General features: G+C 33.2%; 1 protein-coding gene across 2 annotated transcripts in view; it reads left to right on the top strand.

Annotated features, from left to right (window-relative positions):
* The window catches only part of sfl (N-deacetylase and N-sulfotransferase sfl), a 722,911-nt gene that overhangs the window by 177,849 nt on the left and 530,480 nt on the right, over positions 1-14,582 (top strand). Inside the window, exon 4 of one of the 2 annotated variants that reach the window (XM_075377447.1) lies at positions 9,269-9,315. The exons of the other annotated variant lie outside the window; for it this stretch is intronic. The gene's annotated coding sequence lies outside the window, so the exon portion shown is untranslated. The remainder of the gene's footprint in view (positions 1-9,268; positions 9,316-14,582) is intronic. 2 annotated transcript variants of the gene reach the window in all.

The raw sequence follows: 14,582 nt of genomic DNA, 5'->3' as shown, positions 1-14,582 counted from the left end.
GCGTAGGCGTGGTTGTTGATAATTGGTCCAAGTATACGTACTATTTATTATTTTGTTAAATTTTTAATTAAATTTCACCATTTCAATTTCTTTAATCGATATTAATTGTGTTTATTGATAATTTGGGTGAATTTAAATTAATGGAATTTTTAATCTGTGCATAGGTCGCTTATTTCGGTTAATAATAAAAAAAATTATCAAAATTTCCTTTCGTTTCGAATTTTCAATTCCAGAAGATAGTCTTAAAATAATTATTAATTATATGAAGTAACAACTGTAATTACGGGAATTTTCTATATGCCTTAATAAATTATTTGATAATTTTGTTATATGAAGTTGTTCTTGGCTAAAATTGAAACGTTTGGATATTTATAATTCTCTGTCTGTCTGTCTGTGTCTGTCTGTCTGTCTCTGTCTCTGTCTCTGGCTCTGTCTCTGTCTCTCTCTCTCTCTCTCTCTCTCTCTCTCTCTCTCTCTCTCTGCCTCTCTCTCTCTCTCTCTCTCTCTCTCTCTCTCTCTCTCTCTCTCTCTCTCTCTCTCTCTCTCTCTCTCTCTCTCTCTGTGTGTGTGTGTGTGTGTGTGTGTGTGTGTGTGTGTGTGTGTGTGTGTGTGTGTGTGTGTGTGTGTGTGTGTGTGTGTGTGTGTGTGTGTGTGTGTGTGTGTGTGTGTGTGTGTGTGTGTGTGTCGTAATGTGAGAGATATCAACATGTGCTTCAGTAGTTACAACGAAAAATGTTTGCTGAATTTCTTATTTTTTTTAAGCGGTGATGCGTTTGGCCGTTGCCAATGAACCTTTTTAAATAGAAATCCATAAGGTGTTGGAAGTCAGTTCAAGGTCATAGAGTGAATTATGTAATATATTTACGTTTTTTAATATTTCCATTAAGTTATAAAATTTATTAAAATATTATTCTGACATTTTGTATAAGTTTATTACTATTAAAATATAATTTAATTTCGTCTTTTTCCTTTCTCTTTCTTCTTAACTCTCCATTTTATTTTCGAGACGTTAGGATATACCGATAGAATATTTTACCATGTATATTTTTTTTATAATAATATTTCCAAGGTAGTCGATTTTATGTATATTCATATTAGACTGTGCTTCATTTATTATTGTTACTTTTGTAATTTATAACCAGCTTAACTTACTTTTACATGTTTCTTCATATTTTACTTTTATGTTGAATTTTCTTTTTGAAATTCTCTTGTTAAACTGTCATTTCGTTTTAATTTTTTTTTAAACTTCTGTAGAGAAGTATTTTAACAATTTATCTTTCGGTTAAGAAACAAATTATAAATTATCGGTTGACCCTAGCCTAGCCCTGTTAATATAGCGTACTTGCTCGCTCACCAACGCATCGAGTTAGATATATATAACATCGGATTTCATTATTATTAAATGGACGGTAACTTTTATTACTATTATCATTATTATTAATTTGTTTATTTTATAGCATTGTAGTAATTTCGGGCTGGCATTTCCCATACGCTACAAATTTCCATCGAACTAATGACCGTAGAAGTAAAAAAACAAACATATACGATAATAATAGTAATTAATTATTTATATTTTAAATCTGAGATAGTCTACGTTAATTAAATATCGCATTACGTAAGAATAATTCGGTAACTTCAGACTGTGAATAAAAACGTTTATGTGTGTTAATTATTTTTTAGTTTCAGACCGGTTATATTTTACTGCAGGATGACTTTTAGTATGACGCTAGACTGCTAAAGAAAAATTTATAGGGGTGAAAAAATTGATTCCAGACCGTAAAACCTTTAATTGAAAGATTAAGTGTTGTTTGTATTTCAGAAAAGGGACACAATCGGTATCTACTTTTTTTTAAACCGAAATATAAAAGATAAACGATCGATTTAATTAAAATATGTAATATGGAAAATATGTAAGCGGTATTACAACGTTGGTTCTTAAAAGAATTCGGTTATAGAAAACTACGTTAAAATCAATATTTACCAAACGCACATAGATGAAGAATAAATAAAAAATAAAAAAAATTAGTACGTCACTAATGGCGTAGAGAATAACGGTCGGAGGCTTAACAGCCCTCTTCTGACTTATTTCGTCCTTAGCGTCCTCCGTCGAAAGATATACATATCGATTAGATAATAATAAGTTATTAGAAAAAGAAGTACGTGACACTTTTCGTTTTACACAGCTTCGGTACCGTCTACTACGGCAGAGTAGTCGATTGCGAATCCGTGATATCGCTATCAGTCTCGCTCTCTGAAAACATTGCTGGATCGTTGACAATATTAATTCCTAATCGACCTACGGCGCCACATTTTTCTCGGATCTCTGCTCGATTAATTAACAGGCCCTCATTTGCTATTAATTTGTAAACTGTAAAACCGACAGCCGATCCGTAAATACGTATCGCACTGTAGGCTATAGATTTCATTAGGTGTTGCTTTAGAGGAATGAAACGGCAATTTTGTAGCGCGTGAAAATAGGCGCCTGACCGGGATTCGAACCCGGGATGGAGAAACGTGGTGGCCGAAACGCCACTACTCGCGCCACAGAGCCCGGGGTAGGCTATAGGTTACTTCTGAACGATCTGTTATAAAAACGCATGTCTTATAAAACGTAAAATATTATTTGTAATAAAATAACCAGGATGCGGTCGTTTCATATAATAAAATCTACTCTCGACTATTTCTCTTTCAACGAAATAAATATATAATTATACCAAGAGCTTAAAAAAACAACTTAATGGTGCAGCATTAGCTGAAATAAATAATAAATTCTTTTATAAAAAGAAATAAAATAAAACTTAAAAAAAAGGTAAAAACACAAAGGTAATAAACAAGAAATTCTTTTCAAATTTTGACGGTTTTTTCAAGTTGCTCGTAAAAAAAGTTGAAGAATTTTATGATTATGATTATTGCCGTTTTTGCGCTCTGATTTTCTTGTTTATAATAATTTCCTTATAAAAATTATGAAAAAAAGTAAAAGATTTCCGTTGAAAACAAAACCCGTTTATAACAAAAACTAAAGGTTCGAAATATAAGTCTATAAAAACAATAAATATACGAAATCCGGGTCAAATATTTAATACCGGTCGTGAAGAATAGGAGATAATTTTTAATTACCGTGTAAGTTACGTAGAATGTGGAAATATTCTTTTTGAAGGTCGTTCAATAATTAAAAATTATTATTTAATCCGTAACGTGAAATTTAACGCTATTTTTCAACATTATGGTGACTACCGGTTAGGGATTTCATTTTCTGCGAGTTTTCTTTACCGGTAGACAGTATCAACGAAAAAAATCTTGATTTTCCGTGATCGGCATTGTAAGATGGATGCGGGATCACTTCCCTACCCGATTTTGGAATAGCTTCCCGTGTCTTTCGAGCAAAATGAGATCGGGCATTATCAAACAGAAGAATTTCTTTTTTTGAGATAGAACCAGGACATTTCCTCTTTATTGAGCGTGTCACAATAATCGCTGTTGATTGTAAGTTCTTCCAAATAATCGCAATATATTTGGCGTTTATGACACCAAAACACCGGCTGTCTCGTACATTTTGAATTTGTCCTTGGCGGTTAAATTCGGATGTTTCCATTCCGTACTTTGATGTTTGTATTCCGGCTCAAACTGATGAATCCGAGTTTGATCGGAAGTTATTCGTATTATGCGATCTAACAAAGAATTAGTTTCGGTTAAAAAACGTCGGTTAAGTTTAGCAAAAATGCGATTTCGGTTGTCAGCGGTTTTAAGTTGACCGCTCAGAAACCACTTCGAACACGTTTTGCGGTAATTCAGCTTATCGTTGATAATCGAGCGGAGAGTGGCGGTATTCGAACTACAGATTTCCCTTATATCCCAAATTTTTACGCGTCTGTTCTCGCGAATAAGATTTACTAATATGATTTTGAAAAAGCGTCGATCGAAAGTTCCGTCGGTCTTCAACAACGATGAAAATTCGTGACGCTTTCTCTTCTCGATTTAAACGGTTTGATCCTCTTATAAATATTTGCACGATTAATACGCTTTTTACCGAACTTTTAAATTACCCGCGAATGAATTTCGGGCGTTTTACTCTTTCAGAAAATAAAAATCTAACCGCAGAAATAAACGAATTAATTGAATAAACGAATAATTAAACTTTTTTCGAACAGCCGATAGTTTTTCTATCGGTGGTGTCGATTTGAACGTCAGATAATTTCAGTGAATTCTGTTAAATAGCTGCTTATTCCCCGTCGTCATTTATCTCTAATTATAGATGATCCTTGTAATGTGGAGAAAAATTACTTTAAATGTAATATTAGTTCGTTTCAAGTAGCATTAACGGTGACGGTTTACCTCATAAAGTGTACAGAAACAGAGAAACTTTAGTACGGGAGAACAAGATGATTTTTTTTGTACGAAAATATCTTTTTTTTTTAAATCGTTAAAAAAGTATATATCTTTCATTTCGGTAGTAGTGTCTGCCTTTCATCTGGACAGTTTATAATTCAGATCCCGTTAACTACCTTTTTTTTGATAAACTATTAAGTATTTTATAACGTAATTCCAAGTGGAAGTGTTTTACGTTATGTGATAATTTCTCGTTTAAAAAAAAATGTATAACTATCTTTTTTTATGTATGACATTTTATGTTATTTAATTTTTTATATTATTTTGAAATCCGGTTTTTACTCTTTCACTCGTTATCCTTTTTAATAGATATCAAGTAATACTCGATTTTTTTACGAAAGGCAAATGCAATTACCTTCCGCTAATCTGTTCTCTCGTAATCGTTAAGTACGATCCGTTATTTTAGGGGTTATGCGTCAAATAGAAGTAGTGAAAATACCGCGTATATATTTGTGATAATCCAAGGACGTGAGAGGTTTAATTCAAAGACTACGTAAATACCTGGCGATTCAAAACGGACTTCTCAATTTTAAAAACGTATAAAATTTATTTAAATAACCTACAAATTCGTTTGATGTGTCATTTCATAGCAAAATACATCAAGTTTTGACTCGCAAAGTTCATTAGTATCGAATTCGGATACCAGCGCTGTCACCAGTGTTGTTGAAGGACGGATATATTTATTGGTGCGAAACGCGCTTGCTGTGCGTTTTGGTTTCAGATCTGCAGTTCAACGTAATTTTCAACGTAGAGAGTACGGTAGGGAGCCTCGTGGTAGGCATATAATTTACTCTCGGCGCCAAACCTTCTTCGAGAGGGCTTTTATTCCCTTACCAAACGAAGACTGTTCGGTCCGTTCTTCTTCTAAGAGGTAACCGTAAACTGTATCGTTTATCTCGACGCGCTTCAAAATTTTCTAATTCCTCAGTTAGACGGTGATAAGCAAGATGGACGCCATTACTACCGCTTAGAAGTCCGAGATTTTCTTGACACTCGATTTCCAGGTCGGTGAATCGGTCGTGAAGATCCGATCGCTAGACCACCTCGCTCCCCAGATTCGACTCCGCCAATATTTTCTTCCGGGGCTTCATTAAAGACGGGGTTTATTTATCGCTTTTGCCTGTCGATCTTGTTGAGCTAAGTCTTCGAATTAACGTCGCACTGCAGTCGTAACGCCCGACATCCCGGCTGAAATGAAATGGACTTCAGATCGGATGTATGTCGCATTACAAACGGAAGCCATATCGAACCGAAGTGAATAGCGGATGACAGACTTGATGTGTTTTTCTATGAAATGAGATCTCAACCGAATCTGTAACTTAAATCCTAAACGTTTCATTTACTACTAATTAGGTAGGTATTTTTTTAATAAAATATAAAAAATTGAATATTTTATCCGACGGGTGACGTATGACGCGGTATATTTATTTTTAACTCCAATATATATTTCATATATTTATGTAATTCCAGAAATGCCGAACTGAATTTCACGAATAGGTATCGAATGACTTTTACCGAAAACAAAAAAGAGCACTCCCAGGAATCGTTATAATGTCGATCGATTACAGTTTTAATTATTTAGATGGTCTATTCAACGTTCCGTAACAGGCTTAAACGGATTTCATTTTTATTGCCAATTTATTGAACTTTTAATTATGCCGAGCGATTCAAAAAGGACTTCGAAACTTTAAAAGCGTATAAAAATCTATTCCGATAACTTACAGATTCGGTTGAGATCTTTTTAAAGACTGAAACTCGGTAATTCCCTCCACTATCATCGAATAGGTGGGCTAAATTCCACCGTAAGAAACATTTTTGGTCTTCGTTTTTTTACATTAATTACAGCTTTTTTCTTACTTAAAATATCCGGTAACTGCAAATATGAACTGTTTCCACCAGAAAGCGGAACGAATTCGGATACCGAAAGATCCATTCTCAATATTTTATTCATCACCTAGCCACTACCCGTTTGAATAAACCTTTCGAAAGATTCGTTAATTTTATCATACGCTTGCAAAATAAACTGTTCCGTCGATAAATTTACTGTATTTTGTTGCTTTATATGAAATATTTTAGGGGTGGGAATTCCCACCACCTTATTTTGACGCATTAAAGAATCATTAACCCCGAAAATGTTGTTAAAGATTGCGGCTGAAGAATCCCCGACTAATGATGATGACGTCATCAACAGGCTATAAGTATGTCACAATAAAATACATACGTAACAAACTACGATCTGTGATGCAGAACCTAAACGTATATTTTCGATGACGAATATGTGTTTAATGAGGAATTTACATAGTAGAAGAGTGGATTTACTGAAAAATACTGAAAATATATGGAGTAGTGGATACTGAAAATATGTGGTGAAAGAGGGGGTTTAAAAATACGGTCTCCCTTGGATGTGATAGCAAATGATTTTTTTTTATACATTAAATTACGAACTGCGGCAACTGATGCAGAACCTAAACATTTCATACTACTCTAATTGTAGTGTTTTTTATAATTAAAAAAAAAATTGGTATTTTTTCAGCAATTATGTTAAGTGCTATTTTTTAAACGTCATAATTACGGTTTTTTTTTATCTGTGCATTAAGTTATTTATCCACAAAAAATGATATTGAAGTGTTTTTATTTTGTAAAACTTTCTTAGTCATATTACGTCAATTGTTGCAGTATTTTTTTTTCTTTTCCTTTCTTTTTGATAAACATTATATTAACTAATATTATAATTGATGTCTCTAGCGGGGTACATTCAGCAAATAAAAAACGCAATTTTTTTTAGTTAATACTTTTATTTAATTTCTTTTTGAAGCACTCCGTTTCCTAAAAATAGAAATTTACATATATATCCGTCGGAATACTCTAAAATAATTAGTATTACAATAAAATACAGTACAGGAATTATATTAATAAATGAAGAGATTTTGTTATTCCATTTCCTTTGTGTATTTATGTAAAAAGTCATACGTGTCTGTACGCTTATATGACCTATAAAATTCAAGAACTTTGCTCTTACTGAAAGTGTTAGATCTGAAAAAGAGTAAAACTTTATACAGAATTTTGTTTTCTTTACGATTTTGAAGAGACATGTTCTTTCCATTAGAGGCATCATCTGCGTATATGTTTTATTTTGAAACGACGAGAGAGACTGAGATTTTATTTACGAGTTGTAAAGTTTCTTTTATTAGTATTTATTAGTTTGAATGTATAATCTTATGTTATTTTGCATATATATATATACTGTACACTTATATTTTTTTACAAGATGTACATTAAATTATATTTTTTGATTCGTTTATTAAAAAGAGAAATTACTAATTTATTTTCCGATTATGTCGGTAGAATACGGGTTGAAACATTTCAGGTGTCACGTTAATTTTTATCGGGCGTACAAAATGAAACTGTGAACCGGTCTTTACAACATTTAACGTACTATATTGAAATTAAAGTGATTGAAACGGGACTAATATTTACTATAATTAATTTTAATTTACAGGCGGTGTTCGATATGGCCACTGGTGCGCCTGAACACCTTTCATCAAATTTGAAAATACACGGAAATGCGTGAACTTTTTAACAAATTCAGTTATTTTATTAAAAGATAAACAATAAATTTCAGTCTAGTTGTAGCCGCTACAGTTTTATTTTTACTCTACACGTATTAATATTTAAAATTATTTATAATAAAACTTTTATCGATGCTGCTTTTACAAAAGTGTTAGCTGTTTTCGTTCGAGTAAAAAATGGACGCAAAATAATAAAATATTATGCAGAATTTTATTATTGTTACTATTATTATTATTATTTTTAACTTCGTTATTATTACCGCTTTTTCTGGTTACTGCCACCCTTTGCTGTTGTATTTAATGTTTTTAATATGTAAATTATCTTGCTAACTAGTAATTTAACAGTTAACCTCACCCACGGCTTTTCATGTTTCTTTTGTGATGTCGTACAAATAAATTTAACTCCAATAGTAATTGTAGATTATAGGTTAATCGTATTTTATATACATAAATTGCCGTTAATATTAGAAATTTCCGCTTTTTTGAAAATTAATTCTGTAAGCAACAATGACGTAAGAAATTTGACGCTAATTTTCACGTTAAGCTTCAAAAATTAATCTACATCCATTATGTTAACGTTAAGAAATATCGTTTTTCTTATTTTTCTCTCGGCGATCGTCACGAATCGGAAGGATAAATTTATAATAAAAATCTTAAAAATAAATTTATAATCGCAGAAAATAACATTTACTGGGTCAAATACCGATTAAAACTGACCTTTTTAATGAATTTTTTATTCACGTTTTTAATTTTTATATACTTTTGAAAACGGTACGATGATTATGTATGTAGTGACCGCTACGAAAGTGCTCACGGGTAATTTTTTTTTAATCCATCCTATTTTATGCATAATTACAAATCGGTCGAATGAGAAATTACGAAAAAAAATAAACTGTTTTATTACGTAAAATAAACTTATCGCCGACGAGGGTAAGAAGTTTTTGAGAAATAAACTGACGCTGAACTTTCAGCCGATTTCGAATAGCTCATCGTCAGATATCACGTGAACGTAGTCGCCGGCTTGAAAAGGAATCGTGACAAAATAGAGTCTATATTACTTATAAGAGTATTTATCAACAATAGAAAAAGTATTAAATTCGGCATTCGGATGTTAAACCAATAGGTGTGTTTATTAACTTTATTTATTTATTCGTTTCAATTTTACCGCTTAAATTGAAACCTTTGCCGCAATCGAGTTTGACATCTTTGGTTAAAAATTATATTTTTAATGGTATTACGATTCTGAATCGATTGTTAGTTTTTTTTTTGTTTAATTCATGTTTACAAATTTTATTAGTTTGTTTTTTTTTCAGGTACGATGAATATCTTTCTTGTAATTCTTCCTATCGCATTTTTTAAGGTAGGATGAATTTATTATTAATTAATATTGATAATTATTGTAAGATTATTAGAAAATGAGCGTATCATTTTGTTTATTTTTTCCGTCACCTCAAGCGATTTAAAAGTAAACTACATTCGGTATCGCTTCTTACTTGTAACCCTAATGCGAAAACTTCGATCAGAATTCCTAAAAATGATTACCTAAATAATAATTACGAAGATTCTTTGAAGAAATTTTGTATTAAATTTTTTGTTAAAATAACGGGTTATAACCGGTAGATCGCCAAAAAATGTTCCTTTCAAAAAGAAATGAGCTCTGATTTAAAATTTTAGCCGCTGTTCAGAATTTTAGGAGTCGTTTAAAATAGCTTCGGCGGTTCTTCCTTGATGCTCGGACAAAGAAAAAATCGACTCGAGTTAAAAGGTTAATTTTTGTCTCCGTAATAATAATAAGGATATTTTATTATTTTTAAAATAAATAATAAAATAATAAAAATAATGATCTCTCACGAGATATTGATTCCGATATTTTTCAGAAAGTTCCATATATACACGAATCTGCGTACAAAATTTCATCCGAATCGGTTTATTCAGTCAAACGTTATTTAGCTTCAAACACGACGACACATGTACGAACATTGCTCTCTGTGTTTTATTTTTGTTTTTCGGTGTCCCTGGGTCATGAAACGTCGAGGAATGAAAAAAACTTTTACCCCATTTTTTGATTAATTATCATACTTTCTTGCTTGCGGGATAGCTCTATAATTTGTTTCGCGAAAGCATAACGTATGATGATTTAATTTAATTTAGACTCGTTTTCCAAATTTATCGCTATTTTAAGTCAATGATACTTTCACGCAAACTGTTTGCTCGCTTCCCGTGCTTTTTTTCTCGTTTGATTACCCGCTTAAATTAATGTTGTGTTATTACTCCCGATGTAGTCTTTGGCTTGTTCCCGTATCAATTCTATCGGGATAAAATTGCAACGGTATGGAGGAAGACGCAATACGACACATTCTTTTTTTGATTTTATCTTCTTTTTTTTTGTCTTCAGTCATTTGACTGGTTTGATGCAGCTCTCCAAGATTCCCTATCTAGTGCTAGTCGTTTCATTTCAGTATACTCTCTACATCCTACATCCCTAACAATTTGTTTTACATATTCCAAACGTGGCCTGCCTACACAATTTTTCCCTTCTACCTGTCCTTCCAAAATTAAAGCGACTATTCCAGGATGCCTTAGTATGTGGCCTATAAGTCTGTCTCTTCTTTTAACTATATTTTTCCAAATGCTTCTTTCTTCACCTATTTGCCGCAATACCTCTTCATTTGTCACTTTATCCACCCATCTGATTTTTAACATTCTCCTATAGCACCGCATTTCAAAAGCTTCTAATCTTTTCTTCTCAGATACTCCGATCGTCCAAGTTTCACTTCCATATAAAGCGACACTCCAAACATAGACTTTCAAAAATCTTTTCCTGACGTTTAAATTCATTTTTGATGTAAACAAATTATATTTCTTACTGAAGGCTCGTTTAGCTTGTGCTATTCGGCATTTTATATCGCTCCTGCTTCGTCCAGTATATCGATTAGTATACTTACTATCTTACTATCGATTAGTATGCTTCGACGAGTATATCGATTTTTTTGGGAAGTAATTCTACTTCCCAAATAACAAAATTCCTCTACCTCCATAATTCTTCTTCTCCTCCTTTTTTCACATTCAGTGGTCCATCTTTGTTATTTCTACTACATTTCATTACTTTTGTTTTGTTCTTGTTTATTTTCACGCGTTAGTTCTTGGGTAGGACTTCATGTATGCCGTTCATTGTTTCTTCTAAAACCTTTTTACTCTCGGCTAGAATTACTATATCATCAGCAAATCGTAGCATCTTTATCTTTTCACCTTGTACTGTTACTCCGAATCTAAATTGTTCTTTAACATCATTAACTGCTAGTTCCATGTAAAGATTAAAAAGTAACGGAGATAGGGAACATCCTTGTCGGACTCCCTTTCTTATTAGGGCTTCTTTCTTATGTTCTTCAATTGTTATTGTTGCTGTTTGGTTCCTGTACATGTTAGCAATTGTTCTTCTATCTCTGTATTTGAACCCTAATTTTTTTAAAATGCTGAACATTTTATTCCAGTCTACGTTATCGAATGCCTTTTCTAGGTCTATAAACGCCAAGTATGTTGGTTTGTTTTTCTTTAATCTTCCTTCTACTATTAATCTGAGGCCTAAAATTGCTTCCCTTGTCCCTATACTTTTCCTGAAACCATGATTGAAACCGTGATTTTATCTACTTGATGAATATGTTTTTTAACCGATTTTACTATTTTAAAACTTTTACTTTCGACATACCTTCGGTATACGCAATTTACCGAATTAACAATTACGCATACCTTCGGTATACGAAGGTATGCGCTTCCACCCGACAATCATTCAGATTTTCGGGTGGAAGCGTTTGAAATTTATTCACTTTTCAGACAACGGTGCTGCTGCGCATTATCCATTACTATGAAGATCCTTCGGCAACAATTTCGACAATTTTTTTAAACCGCTCCATAAATTAGTCACCGTTCAGTTCATCGCGATATTCTCGGGAAGGTAAGATAAACCACCGTTCAAAAATCCGCTTTCATTTCCAACTTTCGTTACTATTAATCGTTTACCTTTTCCAGCCGGGATGAAGATCCCGGCTGGAAAAGCCTTATGTTCTCCTTATTTCTGTATTCACCCCCCCCCCGTACCTTTTCCTTTACATGTCCCGCATTAACTCAAGCGTGAACTAAATAGTAAATCGTGTTACACTGTTCACGAAACCGCTTAATTTCCCTACGCCGCGAAATAATATGTTCGCGTTCAATCGATAAAGAATTATTTCTTTGTTGACGCGAAACAAAAATTCATCGATTTTAAAAAAGATCTAATGTACTTTTGTACTTTTAGAAAAATACGGCGTTTCAAAATCTGTATTCACGTCATTTAGTAATTTTTTTTAGCCAGGAAGCTCGTTATTGAAATAACACGAATAAACTTTTTTTGGTAGAGGTTTTAATAAAATCGTGTAACTTTCCAATCATTTTCATGTAGTTTTGAGTCTTTTTTTGATTCTTTATTATATTAAAAGTTATTATTTCCCTAACGCCTGTCGTAGTATCTGCTTACCGAGCGGCGTCTCTCGCTACAGTTTTACCTTGTTCTTAGGTTTTACGAGTATATCGATCGTTGTCGATTATTTTTTTTCGGAGATACTTTTAGGGTTTTCCCGGTTTACGTTTCGCTACAGAATCGCTCGTCTTTAAAAGCCGATCGGCATGAAAACACAGGCTAAATTATATAATTAATGAAAATAACGCCGAATAAAACCGTTAATAATAATGAAAGATAAAACTGTCGTACCGTACAGAGTATCACAACGTAGATTGAAATACATTCTTTCGTAGAACCGAATACGGGTAATTTTGTGAAGCGTTATAAATGACGTTATCGTTATTAAACGTCAAACAAAGGCTGAACAAGATTTTTAATCGCTCATCATGACATGTTACGACGCCAGACAAGCGATAGCTTACGGTACATTATTATACGCATAAAGCAGTAATTTCACCTGCAGGTCGGAGCGACACAATGATTCGGTCAAAACTGCTGAGATATTACTCATAAATGCTGAATTCATACATATTTATATATGCAGCACCGTTTCCTGACAAGGACTTCAGTGCTGTGTTGCCGGAACAGTAATACAAGTAAATGTTTTTTTTTTTTCCACCTAAAGAAGTAATCTGTTAATACAACGGTCTCAGTTCCCAACCATAAATGTAACCGTACTATATTTCCGCCAGTGAAACGCGGTTAGGGATAAAAAATTTCTTCATCAGAAACAGAGAAAGATTTTTGTTTCTGTCTCTTTCTGTATATATATATATTGTTATAAACAAAACAAACCATTTACAAACAGCTCCGACAACATACTCCAGTACACATTTTATAGCACAATAATAATCTCGTGGGTGCTGGTGACTGCAACTAGCTGGATTTTTCTTTGCAGGAGTTTATCAATTTTTTTTTTAAATTATAAAGGCGAACCTCTTCAGTTAAGCATTTTTTTCATAATATTTATCCATTGAGAATTTCTTTTTATAGAGATTTATGTAAATCCACAGATGAAAAGGTATAGAATTTATAACTTTAGGAAAAGAAAGTTAACTTTAGTTTTATTTTAAAATGTAAATTTGTTACACGGGATATGTTCATATGAGTTTTGTTGAAGAATCTTTTCTTTGTAGTTAACTCATTATATTGAAATGAGTTATTAAATAAATCTTTATAATAAATGTTCTTATTTTATCCTGTTTCATAACTACTGTTAATTTATCAATTAATAATTAATATGAGAGCGCCCTGTCAGAGGTGTTACGCATTTTAGACATTTGTATATAGTGCTTTCTTATTGCATTATTTTGTTAAAATTATTTATTGACAGCGTAATAAAAATTATCGTTGAATGTTATATTGTACTGTAATTTTCCGGCTGTTGACATATGTCCGGCCGTAAGATGTGTGCGTAATTATTGTTTTTCTCGAAGAATAAACCGTCATTGTCGATTGTTTATTATTTATTTGTTTTTATTTTAGTTAATTTTTCTATATTTTAAGTTTTTCGTAACGTTTACTGATGATGATCGATTTCCACGGGATTTCTCCCGCCACCACCGCATTCGGTCGCCCTAAAGCATAAGCCGAATGTCTGTGCCGCAAACAGCTACTGAGTCACGAATCAGTTTAGCGACCGGTGTCCTAACCAGCTCCTAGAGCCAACCTAATTAATTGCGTGAGCGAACTACTTCGTGTCCCACCGCTCACTTGTCATATGTTTTAAAATGGATAGGCGCACCCCGTCAACTACTAAAATATATGTTACATTCGATAAATTAAATTTATGTCGCAAGACAGCAATTCGCTGCCACGCCTAGGTCGTTGGATGCCAGCAAGTACATGTCCGCCAATATTAAAGCGCTTGGAGATTTAATTGGCCGATGGACAGTCATAACTCTCGGGTAGCTTCCCACAGCAGCGAAATAGGAGGATTCTTTCCCTTAAATAAACTACTGACGCCGGTTGAACAAAGCAACGGCATCAAGGAACACCCACACGGTCCGACAATGCGGCTCACGCCACATTGACTCGTCGCTTGTGAGCGGTCAATTTTCCCCTTGACCTCTAAGTTCCAGGGTGGCCTTAGTTCTGGTCCCCCCCAAGAGCTGGTCAGTCGAACATCA

Source organism: Lycorma delicatula, chromosome 10 (genome assembly GCF_047948215.1).
Source record: "Lycorma delicatula isolate Av1 chromosome 10, ASM4794821v1, whole genome shotgun sequence".
Taxonomy (NCBI): Eukaryota; Metazoa; Arthropoda; class Insecta; order Hemiptera; family Fulgoridae; genus Lycorma; species Lycorma delicatula.
Note: the sequence above shows the minus strand (reverse complement) of the source record. Positions and strands in the feature narration are given on the sequence as shown.